We start from the raw sequence: 16,470 nt of genomic DNA, 5'->3' as shown, positions 1-16,470 counted from the left end.
TTGTCTCCTTCTGCTTCTGAATCCTTCGTCTTTCAGAGGTGATGAAGAATGGATGAAATGGAAATACAAATGTCTGCCTGGCAGCAGTAGGATGGGTCCCACTGTCCCCTGGTGTGAGAATGTTCCTGGTGTCCTCCTCCAGCCAGCCTTCATTTGGTTGGTGGTTTGTTGTTTTTAAGATCCTAGTCCAGAGGATGCTTTGGAAAGCTGTAGTCTCTTCTGGTCTCTAGTTCATTCTATGGGGTGGCGACTGAATGCCTGAAGAAGTCATTTGGTTTGTTTCTTTCTCTACCCTTTATGCTTCCTCAACCATGTGAATGCTGCATCACTTTTTTGGTGCCCTCCAATGCACCAAAAATATTGTATTTTGTTTACAGCCATCTTAAGCTCACAAGTTAAGTAAAATATTCACCTCTATCCCCTCTGCAGGGTAAATTCCAGGCCTAGGAAATCAACCTGGTATCTTATCTCCTCATGAGACCTGCAGGCCCCAAGCTTTTAGAAACAATTATCATTTCCTTTGTTAGTCAATAATCATAGACCCTCAGTAATCCCATATCAGCTAGGCGCATCTCTAGACCTGAATTCCAGCAGACCTGACACTCTCCCTTCTCCCTTGCCCAGTTTGCTATATAACAGCTTCTGAGAAGTAATAAAGCATGGCTTGATCAGAAATCCCGTCATGCTGTCATTTCTCGTGTCTCTTGCCCTTCCATTCCTCTCCTCCAGGTTTATCAGGGACCCCCATTTGTATCCCACTGGCCGGGATACTCCAAGGTCTCACAGAGCAGGCGATGGAGAAGGCTGACACCATCTCCTGACCTGGCTAGGGTGCCATTACACCCTTCCCTGAGTGGTTGCCTATTTGTTCACCCTCCACCCCAAGTTCTTGTCAACAGTATCTATCTCCATATAAGAATCAGATAACACTGAACATTCATTAATGTTCCCTAACACTGGGGCTACTTCTCAATCTTTCCCAAAAATGTCCTCCTTGGCCACCAGTTCATTGCAGCGGCACAAATTAGACTGACAAGTTATGGCACCCAGTTGTCTCCAAACTAGATGCCTAATGAGACACCAGTCTTTCTCTGCCAAACAAGCCCTTGTCTCCAGGAACGGTTTTGCTCAGAGCATCTTCCTTTCATGGTTATGGGATGAGACAAGCAGTCACCTCCTTTCTCTAACAAGCAGGCAGAAAAAGCCATGGCTGTCTTGACTAATTCAGCAATTGGAGATGACTGTGGTTTCCTTGCTTTTGGACTTCTTATGACCCTATGGGAAAATAAAGTGATCCTAAACCATCAATAAAACATGTTTTGATGCCATAGGGTCATAAAAACTCACTTTGTTATGGTGCCACCACTAAAACACCACAGAAGTCCAAAAAAGAATAAAATTAATGAGAACTGGAGGTGATCGGAAAAGCATTCATTAGGACATCTGGGGCTGAAGCAAAGATGTAACTGTTAACTTTATATGTCAGTTTGATGTGGCCATTGATGTCCAGTCAGTCAGTCAGTCAAACATTCATTATTGTGGGTGTTTCTGGGTGAAATTATCATTGGGACTGATGAACTTTAACAAGAACATTGACTCTTGGTGGGTCTCTAGAAGACCAACTTTGAGACTGGAATTTTTGCCTGCCACTCTTCTTGTGTGCAGTGTCTCATTTGGACTGAAAAGTTACTTTTGTTTTTCTGCATCTCCAGTTGCTGACTGCAGATCCTGGGGCTCCTCACCTCCATAATCACATGAGAGAATTCCTTGTAATTTAGCCCTCTGTCTCCTGTCATGTTTTCCCGGAGCCCCCTGACTAATATAATATTCCCCTCACTTAATCCTCAAACTACCAGCTAAGACAGTGATTGGTCTCTTCACATTGATATGTGAGTATCTTGAGATTCAGGTCACTTGGATAGAAAGATCTCAAGTGAACTTCCTGCCCAGTAGACCCTTGTTATATAAAAGACAAAAGAAAGATTTGAAGTCTGTGAAGTGGGGAGCAGTCCCCTGAAAGACTATTAAAAGGAATGGGAAGGTGTGGCCAAGGTGTTGTTGGTGGGCAGGAGCAATGGTGTTGAGGAATGAACCACAGATCTCAACAAAACCACGCAAGAATGTATTAGGAAAGGACTGGGGTAAAGGGAAGGAAGTGCGGTTGACCAAAAGGAACATGGGGAAAAAAGGACGAACAGGCAGGCAGAACTTCTGTTAGGAGTTGTACTGGGGGAAGGTAGTGAATAGGAAAAGGAAGGGAGAGAGGGGAGGATAAGAGAGAGAAAGAGAAAAAGAGAGAGAAAAGAGAAGAAGCAGAAAAAGTCCCACTTGTCCCTTCAGAGCAAGGGGGCAGAACTTACTTAAAAGGGAAAGGGGGGCGGGAGACAGGGACCAGAAGGAGGCAGAGCTTACTCACGACACTAGACATAAGGTATGGTTGCAGGGCCCCTGGTAGGTGTTAGCTTGAAAGCTGTGGCTGCCAGGGGGTCAGTGTAAAGGTGGAATCCTAACCCAAGTATTCAAGGATTCTAGGTTAATGCCCTTCCTGTGGCCTACAAACCTCATCTCGGTGCTTACTTGTGTGAGTGGAAGAGTCACTTCTGCATTAGAATTACAAGAAGAAAAACCCAGGGGGGAAATATATATATACATATATATATATATGTATGTATGTATATTTTAAAAGTTTCTCTTGAAGATAATATCTTGTTGAGGTCTCTTCCCTACAGCTCCTGTGGAGCTCAGCATTGTTTTGAGCATCTAAAAAAGCACCAGTATCTAATAAAGAATCGAATTTTTCTTAACCAGTCTATGAGGAAACTGAAGTCGAAAGAAACCACACGCGGGTTCTCACCTAGATTACCAGGCCCGCACCTGGAAAGCACTGTTGAAGTAGTGAGGCCTCATCTGCTCCTGCATCTAATTTCACTTACCTCCTTTCTGCTTCTATTTAGTTTTCTAAATTTAGCCGGGAGGCTGAGTCAACCAGCCATAATGCCCATAATCAGCTGGGCCTGGATCACTGAGAAAGTACTGCTGCGCCCTCATGAAAATGACATTAAAGTCGGTAGAAGAAAAAACGTGGTCAAAACCAGAAACCTGATTTACCTAACATCGTGTTTCCTTGGAAAGCACCAGGGCAGCGTTAGAAGATAGTGAGGAGCAGGGGTCCCAGATACTAGCCGTCCTGATAGCATCCGTATAGTTCCACATCTGCCTGGGACGCCTCAGGACAAGAAAACAGCTGAGCTTCTGCAGTGCCTGGTTGGAAGCCAGTACCTTTCAGACAGCCGGGAAGTCCTCTATTGCTGGGCTGCGGGCTGGCCCCTACAACCACCATAAAGAAACACCACAGAGGCTACTATGTTCTGAATGGGACTAAAGAGAAGTTAAAAAAAAAAAGAAAACCATTTCTGCACACTATTAGCAGCAGCAAAGAAACAGTTTGCCTTGAGATCTTCAGTGGTCTGCATGGTAATGACCAGAACCACTGTTGCTTCTTGCTTCAAAAATGATGAACATATCTCTCTCTTCAAGGTGTCGCAGGGTCAGTCCCAGTTGCAATCACTTTATTTCTGCTCGCTCTCTCTCTCTCTCTCTCTCTCTCTCTCTCTCTCTCTCTCTCTCTCTCTCTCTCTCTCTCGGTGTGGGTGTGTCCAGAGGTTGACTCCCGACTCCCAGTGTCTTTCTTTCTCTCATCTTATTTTTTCACACACAGCTTCTCACTGAACCTGAATTTCACCAGCTTATTAGACTGACTGGTCAGAGAGTGGCTGGGATCTCCAATTCCCAGTGCTGGATTTATAGGCACATGGTGTAGTTGGCATTTACTTTGGGTTGCCAACCAGCTACCAAATAAAGACATGAAGACTTATCATTAATTATGAATGCATGGCCTTAGCTTAGGCTTGTTCCACTTGCTCTTTTAACTTAATTTAACTTGTTTCCATTCATCTATGTTTTGCCTCGGGGATTTTTGTTTTTCTTTTATTCTCAATGTCCTACTTTCCTGCTTCCTCTGAGTCTGGCTGGCTAGCCCCTCAGGTCTCCCTGGCATCTCCTTTTCTTTCTTCCTTGAGCCTAAATTCCTCCTTCTACTTACTCCCACTGCCCTAGAAGTTCCGCCTATACCTTCTGCCTTGCTACTGACTGTTCAACATTTTGTTATACTAATTATGTGCCTTAGCCAGGCAAGGTAAAACAGTAACATATTTTTACATAGTCAAACAAATGCAATACACCTTTGCATTGTTAAATAAGATTCTCAACATTTCCCCATTTTGTCTAAATAATAGAAAGGTTTTAGCTTTAACATAGTAAGGCTATATACAATAAAAACAATTATCAAGTAAGAATTACATTTACAATATGCAGTTCATTTGAATTTGACAAAATCAGAGAAAAATATGCCATTATCTATCCTATCTTTGAGAGTTCAAAGTTGTGTACCTAATTTACTTTCTACCCTAACTTGTATTACCAACCCAAAATTATCTTTTTAGACCTCAAAATACTTTCTAAGATACACAACTAAGCTTTTATGTCTCTCAATCTTATACATCTTATATCTCTTTTGTAAGTTTCTTTTCTGAATTTGTTAATAAGGAAGACAATAGCTATAACTCTCTTGCCTTCAACTTCATCAGAAACACAAGAAGGATATAATATTGCCTGAATAAACAGGAAGTGCAGAGCAAGCAACTTTCAAAACTATAGAAATGACAAAAGCAACTGACTGCCTGGAAGGTCACTCAAGATTCCTCTGCAATGTTGGGGCATCCACCTTTGGACTGTGGGCCTAGAATATCGGACAGACTTTTCTGTGAAGCAGAAATTTTGAAGGACTATCCTGCCTTTTTTTGGCAAAATTCGGCAGTCCTTTTCCTTTGTGTCCTGCTACAGTATACAGTCTAGGTTTGTCAAAATGAAAGCAAATTCCACATGGAGGTTCCTCAATGCTCATTTTTCTTTTATGAAGTATAATTGTGCTTCCAGGAGCAGATATGTCTCAGTGTCATAAAAAGCCTTAGGTTATCAACCATCTTAAATGTGATATTCTTAGGTCTCTGAAGGGTTTGAAAATCACCTATATAAAATATATCTCTGTTTAACATTGAAAATATACCTAACATAACTACAAGTTTGATTATTATAAATAACTAAATACTAACCTCTATTTTTTAATTATACATTGCAATTTAAAATAATCTGCATAGGTACAATACCTTAAAAAAAGAATAGCAACAAATATATGGTAAAAAATAATCTTAATTTTGTATCAAAATACAAAGATCTATATCATTGTAAAATATTTGAGATGAATAGTTGTCTTATATCCTACATTTTTATATTTCTACTAAATGATAACTAACACCCATAACCCACCAAATGACCAAAAACCACCTGCCCAATCTCTTGAGAATATGGGCATTGTGTTCCTCTAGACTGTTTCTTATTGTCTGGGGCAATGGCATGTTCAGGGAACCCTGAGAAAATTGAGATAATGGTCAAGTCCTAAAAAAACTAGCTGTAATATTTGTTTCCAGGCTCTGTATAATGGGAAAGTATGAGACTTATCTGAAGTTCTGGATAGAATAGTCTGTGAGGCTGTACCATCTCAGCTAGCAATCCTGAAGTTGTTCTCAATGTAGAACTCTGAAGAAACTGCCACAGAAGCAGTCTGAAAGACTGGATCACCTGGGCCACCCATTTTCATTAGTGTCTGGTTCCCTTGTGCTGAAAGCACACAAGTTTTCAAAGGTAACAATGCATGCCTGCATTAGCACAAATATGAACTGTGTACTGTACACAAGCCAACCAAAGATGATTTTTTTTATTTTAAGTCTGAGCAGGTAAAAGTTATCCCCCAACTTTATAAGTTTGTTTGCACTATATGATCAAACCTTTATCCATGCTGTATGAAAAGATGGCATGAAGTCATGAAGATTCTGTAACTGACAAGATTTATCATGTCTCAAGTTTTATATAGTCTTAGAGCTGTTCCCAATCAGAGGGATATATATATATATACATATATATAATATTTATATATATATCACTTGTCTTATAGTTTTCTTAGGTTTATTTTTTTATGTCTGTAGCCAAGATTTTCAGGGGATCTTCTCCAATTAAATCTGGTCTCTACTAATTTTGAAGAAAACCACAGCCTTTCATTTCATGTGGAAACAAAACCATAACTGTAATGGATTTTTAGAAATCCCTGAGTCGCTGCAGTGGCAGAAATGCTGCAGTTCTCCCTAGTGGTGGCAGGCAGCAAGTCATGTGGTGGTGGGCAGAAGGCAGTCGGTCCCAAGAGCAGGGACTGCGCATGAGATCACACAGAAGGTCTCCGAAGGTGGCTGGTCCTGGTGGTGAGCCATGTGGTGGCAAGCAAGAGACAGACGGATAGGCACACCATGCAGAGTGAGGTTGGATATTTACTTGGTGGTTATGGAAGGGAGGGGAGAAGAGGAGAGGGAAGGAGAGAAGAGAGAGAGGAGAGAGAAGGGAGAGACAGAAGCTGCCTCTCCGAGAGAGAGCCAGAAAAGAGAGAGAATTCAGGCTGGAAGCTGAAGATCAGCCTGTCTCAGCAGATGGGGGAGGGAGTGGGTAAGACTTGTCTCTTAAAGAGACAGAACAATCATCACAATAACCTCTTCTCCAATGATATACATTTTCTGAATTCCATTTTAAAATTAAGATATTGCTAAAGTATACTGCCCACAAACCCCATTTAATTGCTCTGTAGCAGGATCTCTTGAAAGATTCAGAGCCACTTGTGCCACAAGTATGAACCAGGATGCTGTCTCTTAAAGAAGGCACATCTCTGCTTGTGGCCAGCAAACAAAGCCTATCTGAAAAAGTGCAGCTACCAAGAAGCTCAAATGGCTCCCGATTTTGTGTGTCTAGAAGCCCCCTTTTTAAAAAAGCTGCTTTAGGTTTTATGTGGATGTACATTATTAAACACTGGGCACCATTATGTTTTCCAGCCAGACCAGAATAATTACACAGAAACTATATTAATTACAACACTGTTTGGCCAATGGCTTAGGTATATTCCTAGCTAGCTCTTACATCTTAAATGAACCCATTTCTATTATTTCATATTTTACCATGAGGCCCATGGTTTATTACTTTACATTTTACTTGTTGGGCAGCTACAGGGACTCTACCTTCTTTCTCCTTGCATTCAGGTTAGTTTTTTTCTCCTGGCTATATTCTGCCCTGCCATAGGCAGCTTCTTTATTAACCAATGGTAATAAAACATATTCATAGCATACAGAAGGGAATACCACATCAGCACATAAGAAAATGGCAGTTTATGAGGGTAGAGGAAGAAACCCTGTGTTAAGATGAGGTGTTTAAATTTAATTGGACAGGTTAACTAGTTGAGGCAAAGGGGCCTTATATCTGCGTGCTTTTTGTTCGTTTGTTTGTTTATGTGTGTGTTGCACACATGTGCTTGAGGTTAGGGACATTCTCTGTAGGCAGAGTTATAAGCAGTTATAAACTTCCTGCTGGAAACTGAACTCTGGTCCTCCGCAAGAACAATACATGTTCTTAACCACTGAACCATCTCTCCAGACCCCAAAGGAGGCTTTTAATTGCTGGATTTCAATACTTGGATGGCTGGACCTTGGTAGTCAGCCTCAGAAGGAAGAAGTGGCCTCAGGAAGGGAATAGACCTTGGTGGCTAGCTACAGGAACGTGATCTAACTGTTTTTAGCATGGCAGAGAGTATGGGAGAGAAGGGCAAGGCCTGCCCAGGGTCATGCTCACCATGCTTGAGCTGGCCAGAATCCCTTCAGGAAATATCTGTTAAACATTTCCTAGGCATACTGGCTGATAGGAAATACTGTTAGATCTACTGTAAATATGAAATTTAAAATAGAAACCCTGGAAGCAAGGCATAGAGGATTATGACCATAATCCCAGCACTTTAGAATCTGAGGCAGGTAAATTTCCATCAGTTTAAAGCCAGTCTGGAATACAGAATGGGATTCTGACAAAAAATGCCAGACAGAGACTGGAGAGATGGCTCAGTTGTTAAAAGTATGTACTGTTCTTAGAAAGCACCAGAGTTTGGTTCCCAGCAGCCAGGTGAGGTGGCTTACAACCACCTGTAACTCCAGCTCTAGAAGATTTGACTTCTCCTGGATCCTACAGTACTATATTCATAGATACAAACACTCAAATAAATATAAATACGCAATTAAAGAGAAAATAAAAATAAAATCTTTTAAAACAAACAAAATTACCCTTGCTGTTAAATATTTCTATAGAGGTTACCTCACAGGTAATCCTGTGAAAACATTGATTTAAAAAATTCATTTGTCTTTTAGGTAAAACCTATCAGAGCAGTTTCAGACTTCTTCTAGCAGTATGACATGCCGGCAGCAATGCATAAAATGACCCTAAGCAATAAAGGGAAGTAAAAACAAGCTTACGGAAAGCCGAACAATCATCTATACATATAGTAAACATACAGACTTCTTGACATAAAATCTTTAAGGAATATGGATTTCATCATCCCTTTAAAAAGAAATTATTCTAGAGGCAGATGTCAACAAACCAAGATATGAATGGAGAAAATACAATAAATGGGCCATTGCTGAAACCATTTAACTGTAAGGCTTAGATTAATTCAAATGCCAATCAAAGTTGCAACATGAAGGAATAATAGAAATAGCATTGGGGAAAAGAGGAGGTTGCAGGAAACAGTGCAGATACACAGTAGGTATTATGCCACGGAGCAATGTTAAAGACAGTATTTATAAACCCAGGAAGGCATCTAAAATGTCAAAGGTTGATGCTGAAAATAATGATATGAGTGACTAGAATATTGTATGGTGAAGGAGAGGAAGGGAAGTGAGAAAGAAATGAAAACACTTTGTAACATTATTATGACCATATTTAATGAAGAATATTCAGATAAACATAGGGAAATTATATGAATCTAAAATCCAGGACAATTTTCTATGTCCCTAGGTCTAGCCGCTTAAGAGGCTAAGGAAAGAGACTCATTTGAGCCCACAAGTTCAGGACTAGGCTGGGCATCACAGCAATGTCCTCTCAAAAAATACATTTTGTGACTTGGAGAGATGGCTCAGTGGCTAAGAGCACTTGTTCTTGCAAAAAACCTGGGCTTGTTTCCCGATACCCATTCTGTGAATACTGTGATTCACAAACACCCACAACTCCAGTTCCAGGGGGTCTCATGCTTTCTTCTGACCTCTGAGGGCACCAGGCAGGCATGTGGTATCCATATATGCATACAGGCAAAACACCCATACACATAAAATCAAATAAATCCAAAAATGTTAAAAGTCAATTTTTTGTGTATGTATACCTGTATACATTTGTGTGTATGTATATATGTATGTATGTATGTATGTATGTATGTATGTATGTATGTATGTATGTTTGTGTGTGGCAGGTTGATACTGGGTTATTCGTGGATTACTCCTCACCTTTTTTTTAAAAAATAGCTTTAATTCACCCAGCTGGCCAACAAGACCCTGTCTCTGTCTCCCTGGCACTGGCATTGCATGTATGAACTGACACAATGCCACACCTCGCTTTTTTTCTTTTCACTTGAGTCCTGAGGTTGAACTAGGTCTTCATGCTTCTACAGCCAGCACTGTACCAAATGACCCTTCTTTCCAGCCCCAAATTCATTAAGTCATTAATAATGTCACATGCATGCAGTAGAAAGGATTAGGGCTGGTCTATATGCATAGATATAGCTTCAAAATAGATCAGATTCTGCTGGGCAGTGATGGTGCACACCTTTAATCCCAGCACTAGGGAAGCAGGGGCAGGCAGATGTCTGTGAGTTCGAGGCTAGCCTGGTCTACATAGTGAGTTCCAGGATAGGCTCCAAAGCTACAGAGAGACAGTGTCTTGAAAAATAAAAAAACCAGAATAGATCAGCTTTAAAGGGGGTGCATTCGTTGCTTTTGCACAAGTGTGACCAGAGTCTTTTAGAGAATAACTTCAAGGCTGCAAGATTCACTTTGTTTCCTTGTTTCAGAAGGTTCTGTCCATGATCATTGGACAGAGAACCACGGTGGCCGGAGAGAATGCAAGATAGCAGATCACCTCAGGGCAAACAGAAGGACAGAGAGGACAAGTACCAGCAACAAGTAAAACCATCAGAGGTGTTCCCCTGGAGACCAACTTCCTCCAGGGAGGCCTCATCTCCAAAAAGCTTGACCACATCCCGAAATAGTGCCATCAGTTGGGGACCTTCAGTACATGTGCCTGTGGAGGGCATTTCATAGCCAAGGTGTAATGAAAAAGGAAGGAAGAAAAGAGAGTATCAATGTGTGAATTTGTCTGCATTCATTGGAACAGATTCACAGGCAGGCTAACTAAGACACTGGCACATATTAATTTTCTTGTAGTATATGAATGCTTGGTGGGGACAGTCCTTTAAAATTTGTATCTTTACCACAACTTATCAACTTTAAAATATAGGCTGTTTTTTTTTCTTTTGCTGCAAAAAAGAAAAAAAAAACCCAACAACTAAGATCCCAATTTTGCAGGGCCGAGTTTTACACTCTTTTGAGGTGAGACAGACAAATGGGTACCTGTAAAACCATGAGGCAAGTGCTATAAAGCAAGAATGTGCTTGGGCTGTAAGGAAACATCAGAGGCTTAATTCTACCTTAAAGGGCTGGAGAAGCTATGTTCTGAATGGCCAGGATGATTTAAGGGGTATTTAAGAAACAGTGCAATCAATACTACTTAATGACTGACTCAGGGTATAATGTGTGGCTGCAGAAGCTAAAAGTGACTTGCTGGGCTGGGCGATGGTGGCACACGCCTTTAATCCCAGCACTCAGGAGGCAGAGGCAGGAGGATCTCTGTGAGTTTGAGGCCAGCCTGGTCTACAAGAGCTAGTCCTGGCAAGTCTTTTTTGTTTGTTTGTTTGTTTTCTTTTGTTTTTGTTTTTCAAGACAGGGTTTTTCTGTAGCTTTAGGGCAGGGAACTCTGATTGCTCTTTGGGCTGACGAGGAAGGGGGGGGGACTTGATTGGGGCAGGGGGAGGGGAATGGGAGGCGGTGGCGGGGAAGAGACAGAAATCTTTAATAAATAAATAAATTAAAAAAAAAGACTTGCTGGTTCTCAGCCAGCCACTCAGAAGATTCCAAAACCAGACCTGTATTTATTTTCTTTCTTTCTTTCTTTCTTTCTTTCTTTCTTTCTTTCTTTCTTTCTTTCTTTCTTTCTTTCTGTCTGTCTGTCTGTCTGTCTTTCTTTCTTTCTTTCTTTCTTTCTTTCTTTCTTTCTTTCTTTCGTTCAGTAAACATTTTTTATGCCCTCACTCTACCCCCGGTGCTGTGCAGAACCTGGAAATTCCAAGTACGTGAGCAATGTCCCCTGCCCTTGAGAAGACACACTCTAATACTGTGGTATGGTAGAGGGCAATGATGATCCCGACTGTTCTAGAGAGAGGGTTTATCTCATCAATTTCTACTCATGATGGGAAATCATATATGTAAAATTAATAAAATAAAATACTATCATTTTTACTTTGGCCTACACTTAAACCCTGAACCCGAATCAGCAACTTTCTTTGCGAAACATGGTGTAGGTACATGCAAGCCAAGGCGGGAAATGGGCTTCTCCCTTTGGTACTGTCTCTGGCATCTCTGCCGTTGTTAGAAGTCCAGCAGAAAGGAGGCCCTTTATGAAGCAGTCAATGGAGACTCTCTGATTTTATCATCTGCATTTTTAAAAGACCTATTTATTTTTACATTTATTTTATGTGTCGGAGCCTGCATGTATGTAAGTGCAATGCCAGCATGCGTGGGGCTTGCAGGGGCCAGAAGAGAGCAATGATCCCCTGAAACTGGTTGCAAGCTACCGTGTGGATCCTGGAAACAAAATCCAGCTCCTCTGCAAGAGCAGCAATGCTCTTAACCCCTCAGCCATCTCGCCAGCCCCTTGACATTAGAGAGAAGACCGAAAGCACAAACATTGCACAGGCCTCTTGTTGCTTATTACTTGTCTACCTAGTGACTTCAAAGACGGGAAAATATCTGAGGGGAAAATGATGGCTGTACCCAGTTTCTACAAAGTTCCGTCCTCTATGATTTTCTAAGAACTGGAAAGATGTAAGCCTTCTTTGCAGTTGGCTTGGCCCAAGGCTTAGTAAGGAAGTATCTCAGACAACATTTGCTCCATTTCTTTGGTGTCTCTTGTACAGTGAGACACTTGTCCCACTAGCATGGCATCCTGCGTGTTAGAACCTCAGGTGTGTTGCAAGCATTCTAACTGACAAAACGTGGAGCCAGATACGGGGTAAAGATCAGAGCAACAAATGAACAAGTCACAGTCAACTCTGAACTTGCTAACTCCACAGCTGAAAAACGGGCTGAGCTTCTGTCCCCTCCTGCCTTATATTCCTCTCTCCACCCAGTCCTATCACTTCTTGTCTGTCTGTACAGTTCTCCAGACCTCTAGGGTTAACTAGTGGCTAGATGTGCCCTCTGATCTCCAAGCTAACTTTGTTAGAGCACAGACAAAGTATCACCACATGGGTAATTCTCAGAAGCTCTGTAGCTTCTTCCTCAGTTAAAAAGTTAGAGATTGTGTCCACCCATCTTAAAATAGTAGGAAAGTGTACTTAAGGAGGCATAACCTACAAGCAAGATTTGTTTTCTTTTAAATCATGAATTTAAAAATTATAGACCAGCAGGGTATGGTAGTACCCGCCTTTAATCTCAGCACTCAGGAGGCAGAGGGAGACAAATTTCTGTGAGTTTTAGGTCATTTGGTCTACAGAACAAGCAGGACAGCCCGGGCTACACAGAGAGAAATCCTGTCTTGAAAAAAAAAAAAAAAGAAAGAAAATATTATAGGCTATATAGAATTTTGTTGCTATTCCATTGGTCTTGTGTTCTGTTTTTTTATTTATTTATTTTTTTGAATTTGTTGAACAGCCAAGCTTACAACTTCTGACCCGAAAGGCCTTGGCTAGGCAGGCCACCAGGGCAGGTAGCACAACCTCTCTGAATTGGCCAGTGTTGACCAGACTGAATGATCAATTTTGACTTGTGACTTGGAATGATGGAGTCCTCTCTAGCCACTTCTCTAGCCACAGTAGAAGCAAAGTTGTAAAAATGAGTTGTTTTTTCATCTTGGTCAGCATGAATCACAATGGCAAAATTGACTGTAGAAGGAAGGTCAACATTATTTTTTGAGGGGGTGAAATTTTTGGCTTCCTGAAGCAGAAAGGAATGATAAATGTCAGAGACTTGTAGCTAGGCTGTAATTCCATCCACACGGAGCCAGGATGGAAGGAAAGAAAGGAACATCGAGTCTTGTGGAGGGTTCAGTTGGTATTTATGGTGTAAGGTAATGCACTTTGCTAACCTCATTTCAGCACAACTGAAGCAGCGGGGGGGGGGGGGGGGGGGGGCATGTTGTATTTACAAAAATGTTCCAGTCACATGTGAAGAAGAGAGAGAAATATGAAATCATACAAGTAGACCAGCACTGGCAGGCTCATTAAGCAATGCATATAACTATCTACATGGTCACATTTCATTTTATGTTATAGGCACCAGGTAAGTAGGGATAGCACACTCATTTGTAAGTCATATCCTGCCCCAAACTGCTGCTGTGTCCTTTTGAGGCTTTCTAAGTTAACCCCTGTAACGCACATCTCTCATATATCAAGGGAATGATTACAAATATTCTGACATTGATCTGCTGGCCTATTTTTAAAAAAATGCCTTATATCCTTGTCCAGGAATATGCCATCATCTTATATGTTCTTTTTGAATAAACTATGGAGTAGTTTACCACTTCATCCTTCCAGAACAATCTATGAACAGAAGGATTAAGCCTAGCATACTAGACTGTCCTGGCAACAGAGAAGTATGCATTAATTGGCTAGTGGCACCTTGCATGAACCAGTTTTGTTTGTTTGTTTATTTGTTTTTAACTTGTTGGATTTTTGAGACAGAGTCTTTCTGTGTAGTCCTGGCTGTCCTGGAACTTGCTTTAGAGACCAGGCTGGCCTTGAACTCACAGTGATTCACTTGTTTCTGCCTCTCTTGAGTGCTGGGATAAAAGGCATGTACCACTATTGCCCTGTTTGGGCAGTGTTTTTTTTTTACCCCCCCCCCAGTTCTTTTTCACTTCCACAATAAATTGGATAAATTAATTTTATTATATTCACACAATGATGCCAGACTGTAAACATGAGGAAACTCTGGACAGAAGCTACAACAGGGATTAACCTCACAGACATAATGATGAATGAAAACTACCAGCCACATTCTTCATGATTAGCTTGACAGGAAATTCGGAAACAACTCGCTGGTATTGGGATGGGGTGGCCTGCATTATAGTGGTGGGGTCAGTAGGTGCTCCCAGAAAGAGGAGTGACTAAAACAGAATCTGGAGGACTTTCCATACTCTGTATCTTGATCCAGGTGTGATGATGGTCACGTGGGTGATTATACAAGTGAAAATTCCTTGGCTCCCATTTGACTTACACTTCCTGAACAGCAAACACCAGCATCCACCATCATTATCACCATCATCACCACCTTCACAACTGTCTTTTCTTTTCTTTTCTTTTCTTTTCTTTTCTTTTCTTTTCTTTTCTTTTCTTTTCTTTTCTTTTCTTTTCTTTGTAATCTCCATTTAAACACCAGCAACTGATATAACAGAAAATTAGGGCTTAAAAAAAAACCAATGGCTAGTATACAGTACACAAATCCAACCCTTGAACCATTTTCTTTCTAACCATTTTCTCAGTGTCTCCAAGTTGTTGTAGTTCTCCAGCTCACAATGAACCAACACACAGGGTTAGGGAGGGAGACCCTAGGGCCATGATACCTCCTGTCTGGCCTGTCTGGTAGTTGCCCACTTTTCAAAGATGCATGTTTCTAATTAAGGCAAATGGGACAAATGGACCACTGGTCTTCATCCCAAAGGACAGCATGTAAAGAGCTAGGTAGGAACCTTGATTAATGGGCCGCTTTAGACTAAGCTAAGAGATGTGCTGCTCTCTTTGCCCTTCCTCTAAAGTGTGTGGTCTTTTGCTATGGTCCAGAGTGTCAACTTGAAGTTCCCCACCATCGCTCTTCCTCTTTCATATTCCACAAGAACAACGAGACTTTAAAATAAACTAAGCAGGGGACTGTTTGCATTATGGGTGAGCTCCCCCCCTCTTTCCTCTGCCTAATAATCATCTGCATAACATTGATGTGGCTAGGGAATTGGGACTAGTGTCTGTAGCTGAGAGGTGTTTTGGAACCCATGTTCCAGGGACAGCCTTCACAGTGAGTGCTGGCATCCTTGCGTGCTACACATGTCTCTCTTCTTGCAGCCGGGGAGCCTGTCAGGCACAAAAAGGCCTTCAAAAATCATGTCTAAGAAGCCATTAAGAGGAGGAGAAAGGAGCCTCAAGGAAATCATACTGCATTTAAGATTTAGAAAACTACACTGTTTATATAGCACTGAGTAGAGGGTGAGAATAAGCTTAATATTCGTGTGAGCACTCCATGTAACAAAAGACTACCTTACGTTTTTTACACATATGCAAAATGAAATGTTTAGTCTGTAAAACTTGATGTGAACTCTAGGGTAGAGGCTTGTTTTTATAGAAACTGGTACACGTGGTGGACATCTTTGAGATGGCCATCTTATTTCTCACAAGCTCCTATCAAAAAACGCAGTATATTTCCCATGGTTTGTGTTTGGATAGGAAGTTGTTTAGTTTCTTTGGTCCATAAAATGTATGAAGTACTGTCTTGAATTGGGACTAGCTTTCCTTGCTGTTGGAGGGAATGGCTTGCTATATGGAAGCCATGCAGAAGCACCCTGTCATCTCACACACGTGTGACTGCAGGATGGAACCACTTGGCTCATTCTCGTCCCAGAAGCTCACCCACGGAAAGGTGAGCACTAATTGTTTTAAGCTACTATGTGTTGGCGGTTTTGTTAGCCATCCAAGACTAAGTGGCTACATTAGAGTGCTTTATGTGCTAAGTTCTACTATTAAGAACTGTCAGTCACACAAATGGTAGCTTCTAGCACACCTTTCTGCAGATAATACTAGAGGAATATAAGGTATACAAAAAAAAAAGACTTGAGGAACTGGGCTGGAGTTTAACTGCATCTTTTATTGGCTGTGCAACCTAGGGCAAATGGCTTACCCTTTCTGAGCCATAGATTTTCACACATAGGGAGAACACGCCTGCAGTGCTGCCCTAACCCCTTACTAGTCAGTCTCAGTTTTAAGTTCACCAATCTCAGAAGGAGTCGTCAGAAACGCAGAGCACCAGGTTTTACTCCCGTCATGTCCTACCCACTGGACCCCCAGAAGCACTGCCTCACCACACTGACATGGGCCCAGACCAACACATCTTCAAGACCCCTGGCCAGCCAAGTACCAGCTTTCTCTGGGATCTTTTGTGTCTTTATAACCTTACAGGAAAAACTGGT

Source organism: Alexandromys fortis, unplaced genomic scaffold (genome assembly GCF_014885135.2).
Source record: "Alexandromys fortis isolate MF-2015 unplaced genomic scaffold, M_Fortis_MF-2015_v1.1 scaffold_6, whole genome shotgun sequence".
Taxonomy (NCBI): domain Eukaryota; kingdom Metazoa; phylum Chordata; class Mammalia; order Rodentia; family Cricetidae; genus Alexandromys; species Alexandromys fortis.
Note: the sequence above shows the minus strand (reverse complement) of the source record.